We start from the raw sequence: 17,458 nt of genomic DNA, 5'->3' as shown, positions 1-17,458 counted from the left end.
CGGTCAGGCACGGTCGGTTGGAAACGGAATAAACGTTGCAATAGAAAAGATCACCTGTCATTGACATCATTTTCATTAACCTAATTTCCAGCATTCTGAGCAGTTGTGAAAATGTTCACAGCAATTGACTGCTTTCTTCAAGTCCATTCAAAAGATTTCAATGCTTACACGAGACGCGAACCGATTTCCGGACTCCCATACATAGGGCTCCATGTGATATATGCGAATTTGCATTTTATATCTTTATAGCTAGCGTTTCCTATGCTTTTTGTATTTGATTGTTATCATTTATGATTGTTAAATTTCCTTAGCTTCATTTAATTTGAAATGGCACTGTATTAATGCATAGGAGATAATGACTGTATTATTACATAGGACAGTCCGACCTCCCATAAAATCAGAGCTTCTTTTTAATTTTTTAATTTCATCAATCAATTGTAGACTACATGTTTGCTTAATACTATTAGATCTTAGGGAATTAAAATATTATCTAAGCTTTTTTCGCGACAAGGTCAAATCAATTTCTATGTAATGCTGATTATAAAGAGACATCATTTGATTTATTGTGCCGAATTTTGCATAGTTAGTTCGAAGATTGTTTGATGCAAACAAATTCCGATTTTTTAACTGTCTAGTGGGCGTGTAGAAATTCAAACTAGATAAGAGATTGGTGGAATCAATATGATGCGATACAATATCATTGACAAATGAAATCATGGCTGATTCGCGACGCTCCTTTTAGGGATTGAATATCAATATACGGTGCCCCGACAGACCGTTATTATGTAAAAAAATTGTCCATCAAATCTGAGTACAGGGCTCGATTCCTGAGATCATTCTGCACCTCTGGGCCAATTTTTAAAAAAATCCCTAGGTGGAATCTCGAGAAATCCTGATTTGAAGTTTTTGACTTAAAATTTCAATATAATTTATATACAAATTACACAATAGCGCCGCGAAAACCTAAAAAAAAACGTTCAAAAAACCGACCAAACTGCTCTTAACTAGTATATAATTATTATAGATGTTATATTTATAAGTATTTTTAACTAACTTACTTAACCAGTGTGGTTTGAGTATGTTTTTATATGGCTTAAACCAGTTAGCTTAGTTCAATGGAACGAAATCTAAAAAACTAAATTTCAATTTACTGGGTATGCTCCGTTCGAAAAAAGTAAAGCTTTCAATGGTTAATCTTATTTATTTACGGCTTGTTTTTCGACTTTCACACGAAGTGACCAGCCCACTGAAGTCTGCCGTATTTATTTTTCTTAGTATTATTTGCTTCTTTGTACGTCTTGTATTACTCTTGATGTATACGTCAAGTTTTCCACCGAGTATTGTCCTTGAAATTTACGTTAAAATTAACGTATTCAGTTCTCTCATCCGCAACATGATTTTGACTACTCGGGGAATATAATTGTCACATGTCGGAAGTATTCTAAGATTTACAAAGTCTACATCAATTTCAATGCCTAGTTCTATCCGAGTTTCAACATCACTTGGACTCTCACTCTCTAGCCCTGCTATCATGTACTTTTTTATTAGTATTATTGCAAACTGATTTTTTTTTCGAAATACTTTTCAGTTCACTTTCTACGATGCGATATCGTAAGATAGAAGCATTGCAGTGGTGTTTATTTTCGCGAAATTATTTACGAAAAAGAGAATTGATGAAGTTAGATAAACTTTTATTAAGCAACAATGTAGAAATGTAATTTGCCATTGCAAGTAACGGGTTCCCAAGCTAATTACGTAATCCGTAAAAGTTGATAATCGTAGCTAGAACAAGTGTTTTTACTGCACGGGAGACATAATTGTCACACGTCCAAGGTTTTTTGACAATTTCAACTACATCCCCTTCAAGCTTAGGCTGCCGAGAATACGTAAGTTCTCCTATCAGCTTAATCAGCTTTCCCAGTTAATGTTAAAATATTTCCTGCCACAGATAAATCTGCGTCACTGAGTTGAACGCGACCTTGAAATCAATAAACAGATGACAATGAATTCTATAAAAACAAATTACATGGTAACAAGCAAAGTAAGACAAGAACTAGGACCCCCAGTGATGTTGAAACTTTGGTAGTACTTATTGGGGATTTGTGTGAAGTTGTTGAAAACTATGTTAATCTTGGAATACTTTTGACATGTGGGAATGATGCTCTACGAGTAGTCAAAATCCTGTTGTGGCTAAGAATACAGAATACGTTAATTGTAACGTAAAGTACATACTGAGGACAATACTCGGTGGAAAAATAGACGTATACATCAAGATGTATACTATGTATAAAGAGGCTGATATTATAAAGTAAAATAAATACGGCAGACTTCAGTGGGCTGGTCACTTAGTGTGAAAGTTGAAAAATAGGCTTTGAATAAATAATATTAACCATTGAAAGTTTAAGTTTTATCGAACATAACATCAACATTATATTGAAATTAAGTTTTTTAGATTTCATACGATTTAACTAAATTTACTGGTTTAAGTCATATAAAAACATACTCAAACCACTCTGGTTAGTTAAGATAGTTGAAAATATTTATAAATATAACATCTAGAACAATTATATACTAGTTAAGAACAGCTTTGCCGTCTTTTTGAGCGATATTTTTCAGGTTTTCCCGGCGCTATTGTGTAATTTGTATATAAATTATATTGAAATTTTAAGTCAAAAACTTCAAATCAGGATTTCTCGAGATTTCGCCTGATGCAATAAGCATACATCGAGCCTCATATGATAGCAGTAGAAACGTTGTCCAGTAGGGTGCGGCTTATTTTTCAAAAGTTCTCAAAACTAAAAATTCGTGTGCTCTACTGAATTCAAATCACATTAAAAGAGAAACCTCAAAATCTGAGCCAAAAATATTAACATTTAGAGGTGGCGCAGGGGTCTTGAAGGTGAATTTTCAAGTTATAAAAAATGATCTTCAGTGAAGTAAACATAACTTTGTTATTTTCCAACCAATTTCAAAACTTTTAGCATCATTATCTTCAGAATTAAATTTATGAAAACTTTGTAGAACATCAAATTTGTCTAAAATCAAAACTAGTCTTAGTTTAAAATACTTTTATACAATTTTTTTTCTCATTTTACTAAAAATTTCAACTTAGTTGGACCATAACTTCTTGAATACTCAATCGATTCCGAATCTTTTTACATGTTTAAGAAGGAAATTTAGTTGTTTTCAAACTGCTCATACAGCACATTTTTCTAAAAAATGGTTTTGACTAAGTTTTTCACCAAAAACTATCCAAAAACATGATTTTTTAATGCAAAAATCAAACTTCTTCTTATTATTTAAGTTTTTTCGCCGGAAATTGATTTTTTTCAATAAAACTTAAATCAATAAAGCATCTTGCCTTTACTACAAGTTGAATAGAGCATATATTTTTCAACATGTGCAAACATATTTTTCTTTCAAAATTATTTAAAAATTGTTGCAAAGCTCTTCCCAAAAGTTTAATAAATGAGGAAAACCAGTTTCAGCTTTAGAGATAATATTTAATTGACAAAAATTTGAAAAAACTGGCATTTTTCGTTGAAAAATCATGTTTTTGTGCAGTTTTTGCTGAATAACTTGATCAAGACATTTTTTAGGAGAAATGTGTTGTATGAAAGGTTTGAAAACAATTGAAATAGCTTCAAAAACATGTAAAAAGATTTGGAATCGTATGAGTAATCATGAAGTTATGGTCAAACAAAGTTTAAATTTTTAAGTAAAATGAGGAAAAATTTGGAATAAATTACTTTTAACTTAAACTTGTTTTGATTTTAGACAAATTTGAAGTTCAATAAAGTTTTTGTAAATTTAATTTGGAAGGTAGGTTCTCCGACATTACCCGGAAAACCATTACCCGGAATGCAATTTACCGGAAGACCATTACCCGGAAAACCATTTACCGGAATGAACCATTTACCGGAAACCCATTACCCGGAAGGAACATTTACCGGAAAAAATATATCTCCATTCCTCGACTTTTTTCATTACGTCCTTTAAACCGTTTTATGGTCATTCATGTCAGTATGTGGACTTAAAATATTTAAAATGACCACCAAGGATAAGGTTCTTAGTTCAAAATACATAAGCACCAGAGAGGAGTCTAAGATACCTTTATACTTGATCATGTCAATATGCACCATCTTCATATATTTGCATTTAATAAATGATTCACCCTTCTTTTAAACATAGGCTGTTCTTTCAACTTATATTTTCAGCTTGTCTTAGCTGAACTGGCTTAATTTGGCTACAACTATGTAACTTTACGTTTAATATTCGACCGTCGATTCTCCAAGTGTCCAAATGTTAATAAATAAGCAATGATTAGAATTTTTAATATTGCCGAATGTCGTTTCCGCAAACGTCAATCAACCGATTGTATATCCCCGGTATATTCCTTTTTCTAGAATGACCCATTTCGGATCATCTGATATTCACCCTTCTTTGTTTGGTAGGCGGTTCTTTCGAGTTCCACCGATCTCGGCATTTTTGGCAAAATGTGCTTAGTCAAAAATGACCAAATAATCTTATTATTTTGATTGCTTTTTGTTCTTTCTTGTTTATTACACTGGCATTGAATTCGGGGTACAGACATTCAGAGTTATGACATTCGGAGAAAAATAGCACAATCAATCAAATTCAAAGGAAAAGTAGATCTATTGAGGTTCCTAAGATGGACTTTACTATGGCCAAGAGTGTCCCTACACTCAATCACCAAGGCACTCTTAGTTTTCGTGTTGATTTTTTTAGCTTTCCCCAAGCCATAAAGCAGACATGAATTGAACTGTTGTATGCTGCTTCCCTCGCAAAATAAGTGTTTTTTTATATTTTGATACAATATCAAAATTGGATTCTGATCTGTTTTTACGTAAAGGAATAAGAAAACCATCATAACTCTAAGCATTTTTAAATGCTGAGATATTCCATTTACTCAAATGCAACCTACCTTATTTGTTAGGCTTTTTTTCGATTTTGATTTATAATGATGGTACCTTCCAAGTGGTCTTGCACATAAAAGAAAATTAATAATTCTTTTCATTATTTCTATCCTTGCCTGTAATATTTAGTTTTTTGGCCTAAATTTGAAGACATAGTTTTCCGTTCTATATCAGGCGATTCTTTTCTAATGAGGTCGCCAATAAAATGACATGTTCAGCCAAATTTTTGTATCGTGATATTCATTCATAGTTTAAGGCTTACGTTGCGGCAAAGTGAAGTTATTCAGCAAGATCAAGCTGAGGTTGGTAGAATGGAATACCGCCGGTTCAAAATTATTTCTGGATGACAGAATTGACAACGTTTCAGAGCTAGAGTACTTACATACTTGTCAAACTATGAACGAATGCAAAAATGGTCGGTTGACATAGGCTCTCAGCTATTAACAGTAGAAATGCGCCTAGAGCAGCTGAGAAGCAGGTTTTGTCCCAGTTGACTCGTAACGCCGGCAAGAAGAACAACATATTTGGTCCATAGCTGTTTGGAGATGTCTTTTGAAATAGTGTTTATGGAAACCGTGCTGCGCATCAATGAAAGTTCGTCGAAAATCGAAGATTTGGTTTTCCGGGTAACGGTGCATTCCGGTACATGTTACATTCCGGTAAACGGGTTTTCCGGGTAATGGTACATTCCGGTAAATGGTCTTCCGGTAAATTGCATTCCGGGTAATGTTATTCCGGGTAATGGTATAGAATCGGAAGGTATTGATGCTAAAAGTTTAAAAATCGCTTGGAAACTAACAAAGTTATGTTTACTTCACTGAAGGTTATTTTTTATAACTTAAAAATTCACCTTCAAGACGCTTGCGCCACCTCTAAATGTTAATATTTTTGGCTCAGATTTTGAGGTTTCTCTTTTAATGTGATTTGAATTCAGTAGAGCACACGAATTTTTGGTTTTGAGAACTTTTGAAAAATAAGCCGCACCCTATTGTCCAGCCTAATTTGCGTAAGGCATATAAGAGAAATTGCTTTTGTACTGATTCGATTTTATCCTCATGTATTTTCGTAACCACACAATACTACAAAATTGCAATGTACAAGGTTTTAATCGTATATGGATATCGAAAATTGATACTAAAACGTTTCATTAAGCTCGCTTTATGGACAATAGTGGTTCTCCGACATTACCCGGAAAACCATTACCCGGAATGCAATTTACCGGAAGACCATTACCCGGAAAACCATTTACCGGAATGAACCATTTACCGGAAAACCATTACCCGGAAGGACCATTTACCGGAAAATTATTTCTCTATTTCTCGCCTTTTTCATTAACGTCCTTTTAACCGATTCACGGTACTTCAGGTCAGTATTTTGACTTGAAATATTTTAAATGATCACCAACGATAATGAACGGAGGATGTTCTTCCTTCAAAAAACGTAAGCATCAAAGAGGAGACTGAGATATCTTCGTACTTGATCATGTCAATATGCACCATCTTCATATATTTGCATTTCATCGATGATTCACCCTTCTTTTAAACATAAGCTGTTCCTTCAGCTTGTCTTGGCCGAACTGGCTGAATTTGGCTACAACAATGTTACTTAACTTTCGACATTCGACCGTCGGTTTTCCAAGTGTCCAAATGTTAATAAATAAGCAATGGTAAGAATTTTTAACACGATTGGTTGTGCTACTTTTCGACGAGTGTCAATTCACCGAATGTCGTTTCTGTAAACGTCAATCAACCGAATGCAAATTCTCCGTATATCCCTTTTTCTAGAATTACCCATTTCGGGGCATCTGATATTCACCCTTCTTTATTTGGTTGGCGGTTCTTTCGAGTTCCACCGATCTCGGCATTTTTGGCAAAATGTGTTTAGTCGAAAATGACCAAAAATCTTCTTCTTATGATTGCTTACTATTTTTTCTAGTATATTATCCTGGATTCGGGAGACAGACATTCAGAGTTATGGCATTCGTAGAAAAATAGCACAATCAAGGAAATTCAAAGGAAAAGTAGATCTATTGAGGTTCAATATTTCGGAATCCAGAGATAGACGTCTCAATGGCGTAAAGTGTCCCTACTCTCGATCACCAAGGCACTCTTAGTTCCGTCTTGATTTTTTAGATTTCCTCAAACCTAAAGACTCCCCTAAATCAAGGCGTTTTTTACGGCTACAGCGATATGAGCTGCATGCACAGTTTGATGAGCGTGTCTATCCCACAGCGACGCAATTTTGCAGCGATTTTCGTGATGTCAGTCTAGATGGTTCCATATAAGAGTGCTTGCAACGACTCAACAACGAAATCGTATTGATTTGGGGGAGCTTTAAAGAAAGCTTAAATGAGAATTGCACTGTACTGCACAGTTTTTGTTTAATTTTTTGCTACAATATTTAAATTGGATTCTAAAACAGAAGAAGATAAGAAAACTATCATAAATCCATAAATTTTCAAATGCTGAGATGTTCCATTTACTCCAATGCACCCTACTCTAATTGATAGACGATTTTTTCGATTTATATATATATATATATATATATATATATATATATATATATATATATATATATATATTATATATATATATATATATATATATATATATATATATATATATATATATATATATATATATATATATATATATATATATATATATATATATATATATATATATATATATATATATATATATATATAACACAAAAAATTCTTTTCATTATTTTTAACCTTGCCTGTAATGTTTAGTTTTATAGCCTAAATTTGAAGACATAGTTTTTCGATCTAAAGGGAGCCGGATCCTATTCTTGACACTTTTGATTCACTTCGGCAGTGGGATTTTTCGAAAGCTGCTTAATTCATATTTGGCTACAATGTTCGTCGTCTTGTAGTGCCTTTTTTTGCAAAATTTCAAATAATTCGATCGAGAAAAACCTTCCTCCCATGCCCAAGTGAATCATGGATGTGCCCAAGTAGCTCTGCACCATATCCGGCGATTTTTTTCTAATAAAATCGCAAATAAATGACATGTGCAATAAAATTTTGGTATCGTAATGTTCGTTGCGGTAAAGTGAAACTATTCAGAAAGATCAAGCTGAGATTGGTAGTATTGAATACCGCCGGTTCAAAATTATTTCTGGTTGGCAAAGTTGACATACTTGTCAAACTATGAACGAATGTAAAAGTGGTCGATTGACATAGGCTCTCAGTTATTAACTGTTACAACAGTTGAGTTGTAGCGCCGGCATAAAGAAAAACATATTTAGTCCATAGCTGTTTGAAGATGTATTTTGAAAAAGTGTTTTTGGAGACCGAGGCAAGATGGTTAGCGTGACATAATTTGTGCTGAACATCAATGAAAGAAAATAAATATTGTACACAAATGTACTGAAAAAGGTCGTCGAAAATGGAAAATTTGGCTTTCCGGGTAATGGTGCATTCCGGTAAATGGTACATTCTGGTAAATGGATTTTCCGGGTAATGGTACATTCCGGTAAGTGGTATTCCGGTAAATTGCATTCCGGATAATGGTATTCCGGGTAATGGTATAGAATCGACAATAGTATTATAATGGGCAGTAAATGTAAGTTTAGAATCTAATATAACACCTAAATCTCTTATCTTATCGCACCTTTGAACATCTTGATTTTCTAAAAAGACAGTAATCTGTGGTGTATTATGTTTTCTGCTATATGTGATTAGATTATATTATTTGACGTTTAATTGAAGTAAGCTTTTACTACACCATTTATCAAATATATGTAAGTGTTCGTAGTTCAGTGTGGAGTGTTTTTGAAATTTCGTTTAAATTTGAGTCGTAATTTTGTGAAAATACAGTGCAGGTAGTGTCCGTATATGTCATGCAGTTTTCTCTGTTGTAGAGACGCCAAAACAAGTCTTACTTTTATGCTGTTCCGAACAATAATGACATTTATTATACAGGTCGGACTCGATTATCCGGAGTATCGATTTTTTTTTCACTCCGGATAATCGAATCCTCCGGATAATCGAATCACTCAGAAATTAATAGAAATATTCGATAAAAGAACTTAAATGTTATCTTTTTTATTGTTTTATTTATATAATGCGGTGGTGTAGCCAAAAATTATTTCTAGGAACAGTAGGGGTCTTTACAAGAAAAAATAAAATTTTGACCAGCATACACAAAAAATCACTTTTTCAAACCCCCTTATCTTAAATACGTTCAAAACTGCAAAACCATTCATATTGTATATTGCAATACCAAATTATATCAGATTTATGCATAAAAATTGAAAAACAAGAACATCAAAAACAAATTCCGGATAATCGAGTCTAAAATTCCGGATAATCGAATCCCGGATAATCGAGTCCCCGGATAATCGAGTCTCCGGATAATCGAGTCCGACCTGTACTAGCAACCTAGAGGCTCCTATGTCCCAGCCTACTACATCTCTCCTTGTCTTTAATAAAAATGAAATGATAAGTGGGCCTTCCTTAGCCGAGTGGTTAGTGTCGTGTATGTGGGAATTTCCCGGATATAATGGAAACGACGCGATTTACTTCGAACCGTTAATTACTTTATTTTAACATGAACAAATAATGTGCATTTGATACGGACCAATCATGGTGCAAAACTGAGGGAAAAAAACTTCTTACATCTAGATCCGTGATCTAGATCAAATTGAAATGCACTGAAATAAAACGTTACATGAAAATTAACAATCTCATATGCAACATTTCTTCCTCCCTATGGAGAGAACTTCAAAGGCGGGCGGCGCTGTCTTTCCGAACGGCGCAGCATAGGAGGATCGATGTGTCTTGTCTGCAGTTCCGGAGTGCCACACGGAGTTGAAAAACGTGCATCCGGAGATCCTAACATAACTGCAGAACCATCACTAGCTGTTGAGGGTGACCGGTTTGATGACGTCATAACTTCACCATAGTAACGCACTCGTCGCTGCACCACACCTTTATATTCGGATGACTTTGATTCCTGTTGTTGAGTAGGCGAAGTGGGTGAAGTGGGTGGCTCGTTGTTTTGGTCGCTGTCATGGAAACGTTGAATTTGGTCTACGTGTCGTTTTACGAGTTTTCCATGATAATCGATTCTGTAGTGCAAATCTCCCAGTTGTTCAGCAATAGTTCCAGGAATCCACTTGCTCAACCTTGCATTTCCTGATAGAAAATATGCCTTCTGTCCTTGAATGAAGCTTCGGAACGTCGGGCTAAAGTTGGATTGTTGCTTCTCCGTGATTCTCGTGCCTGCATCTAGTGGTCGGACCAAATCCAAGCGTGTTCGGATGTTGCGCCCCAGGAATAGTTTTGCAGGAGACTCAGCTGTTTCCGAATGGGTCGCTTTTCGGTACTGGCGAAGAAACTCGTTGATGTTCGTTTTTAGTGTGCTTCTGGTTGTTCCCATGGATTTCAGGGCCTGTTTCACGGTTTGGACGTATCGCTCAGCCTGACCGTTAGTGGCCGGATGATAGGGTGCAGACAGCTTGTGATATTTAACTCCACTCATCTGAAGAAAGTGCTTGAACTCCGCAGCGGTAAACTGCGGACCGTTGTCCGACACTAGTGTCGTGGGTGCTCCGTAAGTCGAGAAAAGTTCATCGAGGATGGCGATCGTTGCAGGGGTAGTTGACGAAGAAGTGACTTTAACTTCGACCCACTTACTGTAGGCATCCACGATAATAAGGAGCATCATATCCGCTACCGGGCCCGCATAATCGACATGAATGCGCTCCCACGGGCCTTTTGGATACTCCCAATGATGTCGGTTGAATTTAGGTGGTGCAGGGGATTCTCGAGCACAGTCACAACAAGAACGAGCAGCTACTTCGATGTCAGAATCGATTCCTGGCCAGTAAACGAAGGACCTGGCAAGGCTTTTCATTTTCACGACTCCCAGATGAGCAACATGTAGGTCGGTCAATATCGATTGTCTTAGCGATGGTGGGATGACTACTCTGTGCTCGAAGTGCAGGCAATTTGCAGCTAGGGTGTACTTGTTTTCCGGAGACTTGTAGCCACACTGGGAGAGGTCACGACCCGTTTCCAGCGTTTGCACGATTTTCCCTAGATGGTCATCCTTACGCGTTTCTCGTGCAATATGTTCTGCTCGCACAGGCAGTTGCTGAATTTGGTGTAGAACAAATCCATCGAATTCGTCCTCAATGGTTCCTCCTTCTTGCATACCCAGCATATTTATCCCCGATGATGTAGTTTTGCTTGGTATACGAGAGCAATAATCGGCATTCGTGTGCTGCTTTGTTGGCTTATACACGATGTTGAAGTCAAAATGTGCTAGGTAATCCGCGTAATTCGCCATGCGACTGATGCACAACGTTGGAAGCGATTTATCGGGATGCAGAATCTGTGAGAGCGGCTTGTGATCCGTTACCAGAGTGAACTTTCTGGCGTACAGGTAGTGGAAAAATTTCTTAACCGCCCACACTATAGCTAGAGCTTCCTTGTCTATTTGGGGATAGCGTTGTTCCGCACTAGACATGGTGGTGCTAGCAAAAGCAATTGGTCGCTCTAACCCGTTGCTCAAGCGGTGTGAGAGCACGGCACCCAAACCCGTCTTGCTTGCATCAGTGGCGAGCACCAATGGTAGTGTAGGGTCATACTGCATTAACACTTGGGGTGATGTTAAAACTGCTTTCAAGTCCCGGTAGGCCTTGTCGGCCTCGGGGGTCCATTGAAACGAGTCGGAAAGAAGCATGTCGCGTAGGCTCCTTGCTCTTTCAGATAGATTTGGAATGAATGCGCTGTAATAAGTTGCCTTACCTAGGAATAGTTGCAATTCTTCTGGTGTTGTAGGTCGCGGCGCATCCCGGATGGCTTCAACGTGCTTGTCCGATTTGTGTAATCCGTGGCGATCGATCTTATGGCCCAAACAATCGAGCGATGACGTTGCAAAAACGCATTTAGTTCGGTTCAGACGAAGTCCGTTCAGCCTCAACCTATCTAGTGTAACCGATAGCGCTTGTAGAAGGCTGTCGAAGTCCTTGGCGAATACAATTATGTCGTCATAGAAACTAACGACGACGTCATCCATTCCTTGGAGAACTGATTCCATACGGCGTTGCCAAATTGCGGGGATGTTTGCTGCTCCGTAAACGGCTCGAGTGGGACGGATGAGCCCGTGTGTAGCTGTGTTGAGGGTCAATACATGGCTGAATTCTTCATCGATTGGAAGATGGGTATAGGCGTCTGTCACGTCCAGATGACAAAACATCGTTGCGCCTTTCATCTTGTTGAATATGGACTCAATTTTTGGTATGGGGTGTTCATCTACTATCATTCTTGGGTTGACGGTTGGTTTGTAGTTCCCGGTGATCCGCAAGTCTCCGTTTTTCTTCACTACTATGTGGGTGGGGGATGACCACTCAGAATACTCCACCTTCTCGAAAAAACCAGACGCCAGTTTCTTGTCTATTTCAGCTGCGTATCGCTCGCGTAGTGCATGTGGTACATCACGAGCCTTGACAAATACCGGGCATGCATCGGGTTTAAGGTGCACCTTAGCTGGAGGACCTACCAACTTCCCTGGGACTTCGCTGAACATTTCTTCAAAGCCACCTAGCAGCGCCGAAAGACGAGTAGCTTGATCCGCTGTAATTTCAGGACTGGTAATTGTATTGACCGGCACCTCTGTTGCAAACAATCGATTGAGATTGATTTGCTCAACGAATTGGGAAATCCACTCGCGTCCGAAGAGTGAATCTGACTCGCCGGCTACTACATACAAGTTCAACCGACGATTTGTGGCTCCGATGGTAACATTAACCGGGATACGCCCTAAGCATTCGATGGGGTGCCAGGTGTAGCTCGAAAACCGCCTGTCGGTTTTCTGTAGTGCGAAGTTCGGCTTGATCAACCTTAATTTGGATTCGGCGATTATGCCGCAGGGAGCACCGGTATCGAGTTCCATGCGCAGGGAACGACCGTCGATTTTGACGTCGATCATTTTCTTTCCGGTGGATGTTATGTCGTGGACTTGACTCAGTGACTGCACGATGTCGATTTCCGGTGAGGGCGACTCTTGTGACTCCACCTGATCAGCTGATGAGTCCCGAGCGGATAGCTTTCTTGAACGGCACACTTTCGCAATATGCCCCTTGATGTTGCAGTTATGACATCTGACGTCGCGAAAACGGCACTGACTGCGTAAGTGTTGTCCACCGCAGCCTTTACAGGACCCTACTTCGTTGTCGGGCTGGATGTTGGTTCGCTGTTCTCCATGGACATTCTTCGGATGGTTGAACGTCGACTTCCTTCTCGTCCTCAAGCTTTCGTACCCAAGTCTGTTGGTTTCCTCTGGCGCCGAAGACGTCGCACCAGTATTCACTTCCCGCGCCGTGTTGCGGGTTGCTTCCAGCGTGTATGCTATCTCGTAAGCTTCCTTGAAAGTAGCTGGCTTCTTTGCTATGATCTCGTCGCACATCTCACGAGCTTCCAGACCGTGGAGGAGTTGTTCGATCAACATCCGGTCCAAAAAATCTTCATACTCACAATCCGCAGCTCCTTGCCTCAGCCGGAGAACAAATTGAGCCACTGATTCACCGGTTTGCTGGACGATCTGCCGGAACTTAATACTTTCCACGTATTTGTTCTTCTTCCGGTCGAAATGATTGACCAGCGTAGTTTGCAGCACTTCGAAATCAATAGTAGCTGGATCCTGTGGGCTTACCAAGAATTTCAGAGCATTGTTCAGCTCCACTCCCATATGGACTCTCGCATAATTGGCATACTGAACCTGAGGAATTTGACTCAGTTCCAAGGCCCACTTGAACCGACTGAAATAGTCGGCAACGGATGATCCGTCAGATGGCCGGTACTCTGACATTGAGAAAGTGGGAATTTTCGGTGTGGGAGCGGCAGCGTCATTCGCTTGATTTTGGGCTCCAGCGTTAACTTGTTGAATGGCATTACCAATCGATGCCTGGAGCGCCTCTGCAATCATGGCGGAGAGCTGGCCTAGCAGTTCAGCGTTTACATTCGCCATTTTGTATCTCGGGAAGAAGTTCGCGGTTTTAGAGAACTACCGCGACGCGAATCCAGGATCCCACTTCTGACACCAAATTGTCGTGTATGTGGGAATTTCCCGGATATAATGGAAACGACGCGATTTACTTCGAACCGTTAATTACTTTATTTTAACATGAACAAATAATGTGCATTTGATACGGACCAATCATGGTGCAAAACTGAGGGAAAAAAAACTTCTTACATCTAGATCCGTGATCTAGATCAAATTGAAATGCACTGAAATAAAACGTTACATGAAAATTAACAATCTCATATGCAACAGTTAGAGTCCGCGGCTACAAAGCAAAGCCATGCTGAAGGTGTCTGGGTTCGATTCCCGGTTGGTCCAGGATCTTTTCGTAATGGAAATTTCCTTGACTTCCCTGGGCATACAGTATCATCGTACTTGCCACACGATATACGAATGCAAAAATGGCAACTCTGGTAAAGAAAGCTTTCAGTTAATAATTGTGAAAGTGCTCATAAGAACACTGCTGAGAAGCCGGCTCTGTCCCAGTGGGGACGTAATGCCAAGAAGAAAAAGAAGAAGTTGACTTAATTTCTAGATTGATAACAGTTATTTTGTATGTCAATTTGAGTTGAATCTCCAACTGAAGACTGCCATGGACATTTATTTTTCATTTCCTTAGGATTAATAACCATTGCCGAAATGTCTGATTTGCTTCATCGTGTTTGACACTGCATATCTGTCATAGGTCGTAATCGTTCGCCAATCGCCAAGCTGTGTTTTTTTTTTGTCGAAGTTTTTCATGGCCCAATGAAGATAACTCTCAATCGATTTGTTTCTCGGTCATGTTACTCAACGTTGACACTTGTGCTTTTCTAAAAACGACTTACAATGGCTAAAACGGCTAAAAACTGCTTAAAATGGCTGAAAACGACTTACGATGACTAAAACGGCTTAAAACGGTTTAAATGACCGAAGCCTTGCTAGGTAAGTTATGACTCTTAGTTTCTTAAATTTTCAATAAATTAGGCTATTTTACAAAATTGCAAGTCACTCCTACTCAAACCGCTGAACCTAACTCAGCGGAAGGAAACTGATCTGATGAGTCCAACCCCATCGGTTGCGATGCAGAACTAATTCAATCACAAATTATTAATCTGCATTATCCTAGTGAAAGGTAGCACATGAAAATGTAAATATATTTTGATTTTTAAAGCTACATTTAATTGTTTTTATTCATTTCAAAATAAAGGGAAATGAAGTGTGAGAGGGCTGAAAACAATAAAAAGGATTTATTATTTCGAATAAAAATATTATTTAATCAAAAAAGTACAGAACATTGTTTCAAAAACGCATTTTTTTTTCATTTTAATACGCAAATTTGTTGTTTCAAAGAAATAAATTTTTAAATCAATAATTTATTTTGTTGAGCCACATTGACCCCAGCTGTCAAATTCAACAAGAAATATTGTTGAACCAAATTACTAGTAGTTATTAAAATAATAATAAGCAATTATAAGCTGGAAAATAATGCAGAAATATTGTTGAAATGATTCAGAATTTATTTGACTTCTTCTCTGCGTGAAGAACTTTAAAAGCAAAGTTGGAAAAACTGTTGGCAAATTCTCTGAAGAATTCTCGATTACTTTTTCAAATCGACGTAAGTAACTTTCATACGGTTTTGAGAAAGTTAATTCAGAAGAATCACAACCTTTCTTCTAAAACTGTTTTAAAATTAATCCTCTTTTTAACATTTTTTTACCGTGTACATCTCTTAAATTTTGCATGCAATCAACTCGCGTTAAAACTCAAAGTAGTTCCTATCACTTCCCACATAAATTGTATGACAAAATGATAAGCCGTTTCAATCAGTTACTTACGACGTTTTTGTACCAGTGCAAAATCGACTCAAGTAGTGCTTTGTTTTGATTCGTGGTTAAGTCACTTTGTCTCCCATACAACGGAGCGGCGAAAGTAGCGGTTAGGTTGAGAACGTGGAGAATCTTACTTTCGTCGTTTTGTAAATCCGAAAATTAAACGTTCCAAAAGTGAAAAATCGAGTTGGTTTAGAGTGGAACGTGTAGAATTTCGTCTGCGAAACACGTAGGATTGACAAAGTAAGTTTGTTAACTTTTCTGACTTGAGTCTGTTTGAATAATTCTTCGAGAATTCGTGGAATGAATTTTTGATGAGACTCCTAAAATTTATTGTACTATTCTTGAAAATTCTGAACAAATTACTGATGAAAACCTGGAGGATATTTTAAACTAACAATTGGAATTTATATGTAATAAGGATTCTATGACACTACCCCGAACGCCACTACCCCGAATGCCATTACCCCGAACGCCATTACCCCGAAAGCCATTACCCCGAATGGGTCATTACCTCGAACGCCACTACCCCGAATGGGTCACTACCCAGAACGCCATTACCCCGAATCCATAACATGTTGAGACTAATTCTAATTAGAAGGTGGGAAGAAAATGGTACGATTCCTTATGAGTATTAAATAAGTTTGGCTTAACAATGAATTTTTCAAATATTAGGAGATAAAAAAAGAGATAGATTTTCATAAAACAACTTTTACATACTAATTTTCGTTTGGGTTTGTCCTCTAATTTTGATAAGATTAACACAGCTATATTACAATGCTCTGAAGATCAGCCTATTTCAAAAAGAAGGGTGAATTTATTATGAAAAGGATAGCTATAATATGCACAAAATAAGGATGTAGTAAAGTTTCGTTTTGGACACTGCTACCCATTTCTTTTTTTTTTAGATGTCGGCTACAAGCATTGAGATCTTCTAGAAGATTTTGTTTCATAAACGGTGGTAATAGAAGGTTACCCTGATATTATCACTGCAAGTGTTGTATTATGTATCCCTTTTAAAGACCAACCAAATATTTCCGCGGTGGCACAGAAACACAAATATACTTGTACATGTTAGAAAAACCGCGGCCTCTGATCACCATAACAGTAATACTTTCGTTAGTTTGTGGGATCATTCAGCAGAATTTCAATAAGATAATCACAAAAATAGTTGTGCTCGATTCAATACAGTGAATAAATGATGATGGCAGAAAAGTGGTGACTATTTTAATGCAGAAGTTAAAATAATGAGAAAATTCTTGATTATAATTAACAAGATTAACTTCAATGAATGCATTGAAGATATCCTGCTTTGAAAAGAATTAACTGTTCCATATGGAAATGTTAGTGCCTATCTTATCCAACGAAAATTTAGAAGAACAGCCTATTTAAGAAAGAAGGGCAAATTTTTGGTGAGATGCTTGCAGCTATGACGTGAATAATCACTGTAACAATGTGTTGCTGTCACACAACCTGTATTCATAACAAAGAAAAATCTTTGTTGAAACAAAATTGGAATATTAACACCACCATGAAGTCCAAATACCGGCGAGCACGCAGCTATTCCATTTTGAGGGTATGGGTTCGAATTCCTCCGATGGTGGAATTATTGCACTGACAAGTTCCTTGACATTGCTAGGCTTAGAGGCACATA

At 37.8% G+C, this 17,458-nt stretch overlaps 1 protein-coding gene across 1 annotated transcript in view; it reads right to left on the bottom strand.

The window, feature by feature from the left end:
- Positions 1–17,458, bottom strand: part of LOC5575902 — a 56,483-nt gene that overhangs the window by 31,559 nt on the left and 7,466 nt on the right. The window lies entirely within an intron of this gene.

This window comes from Aedes aegypti, chromosome 2 (genome assembly GCF_002204515.2).
Source record: "Aedes aegypti strain LVP_AGWG chromosome 2, AaegL5.0 Primary Assembly, whole genome shotgun sequence".
NCBI classification, from domain to species: Eukaryota; Metazoa; Arthropoda; class Insecta; order Diptera; family Culicidae; genus Aedes; species Aedes aegypti.
The sequence above is the reverse complement of the archived record's forward strand: the minus strand, read 5'-3'. Positions and strand labels throughout refer to the sequence as shown.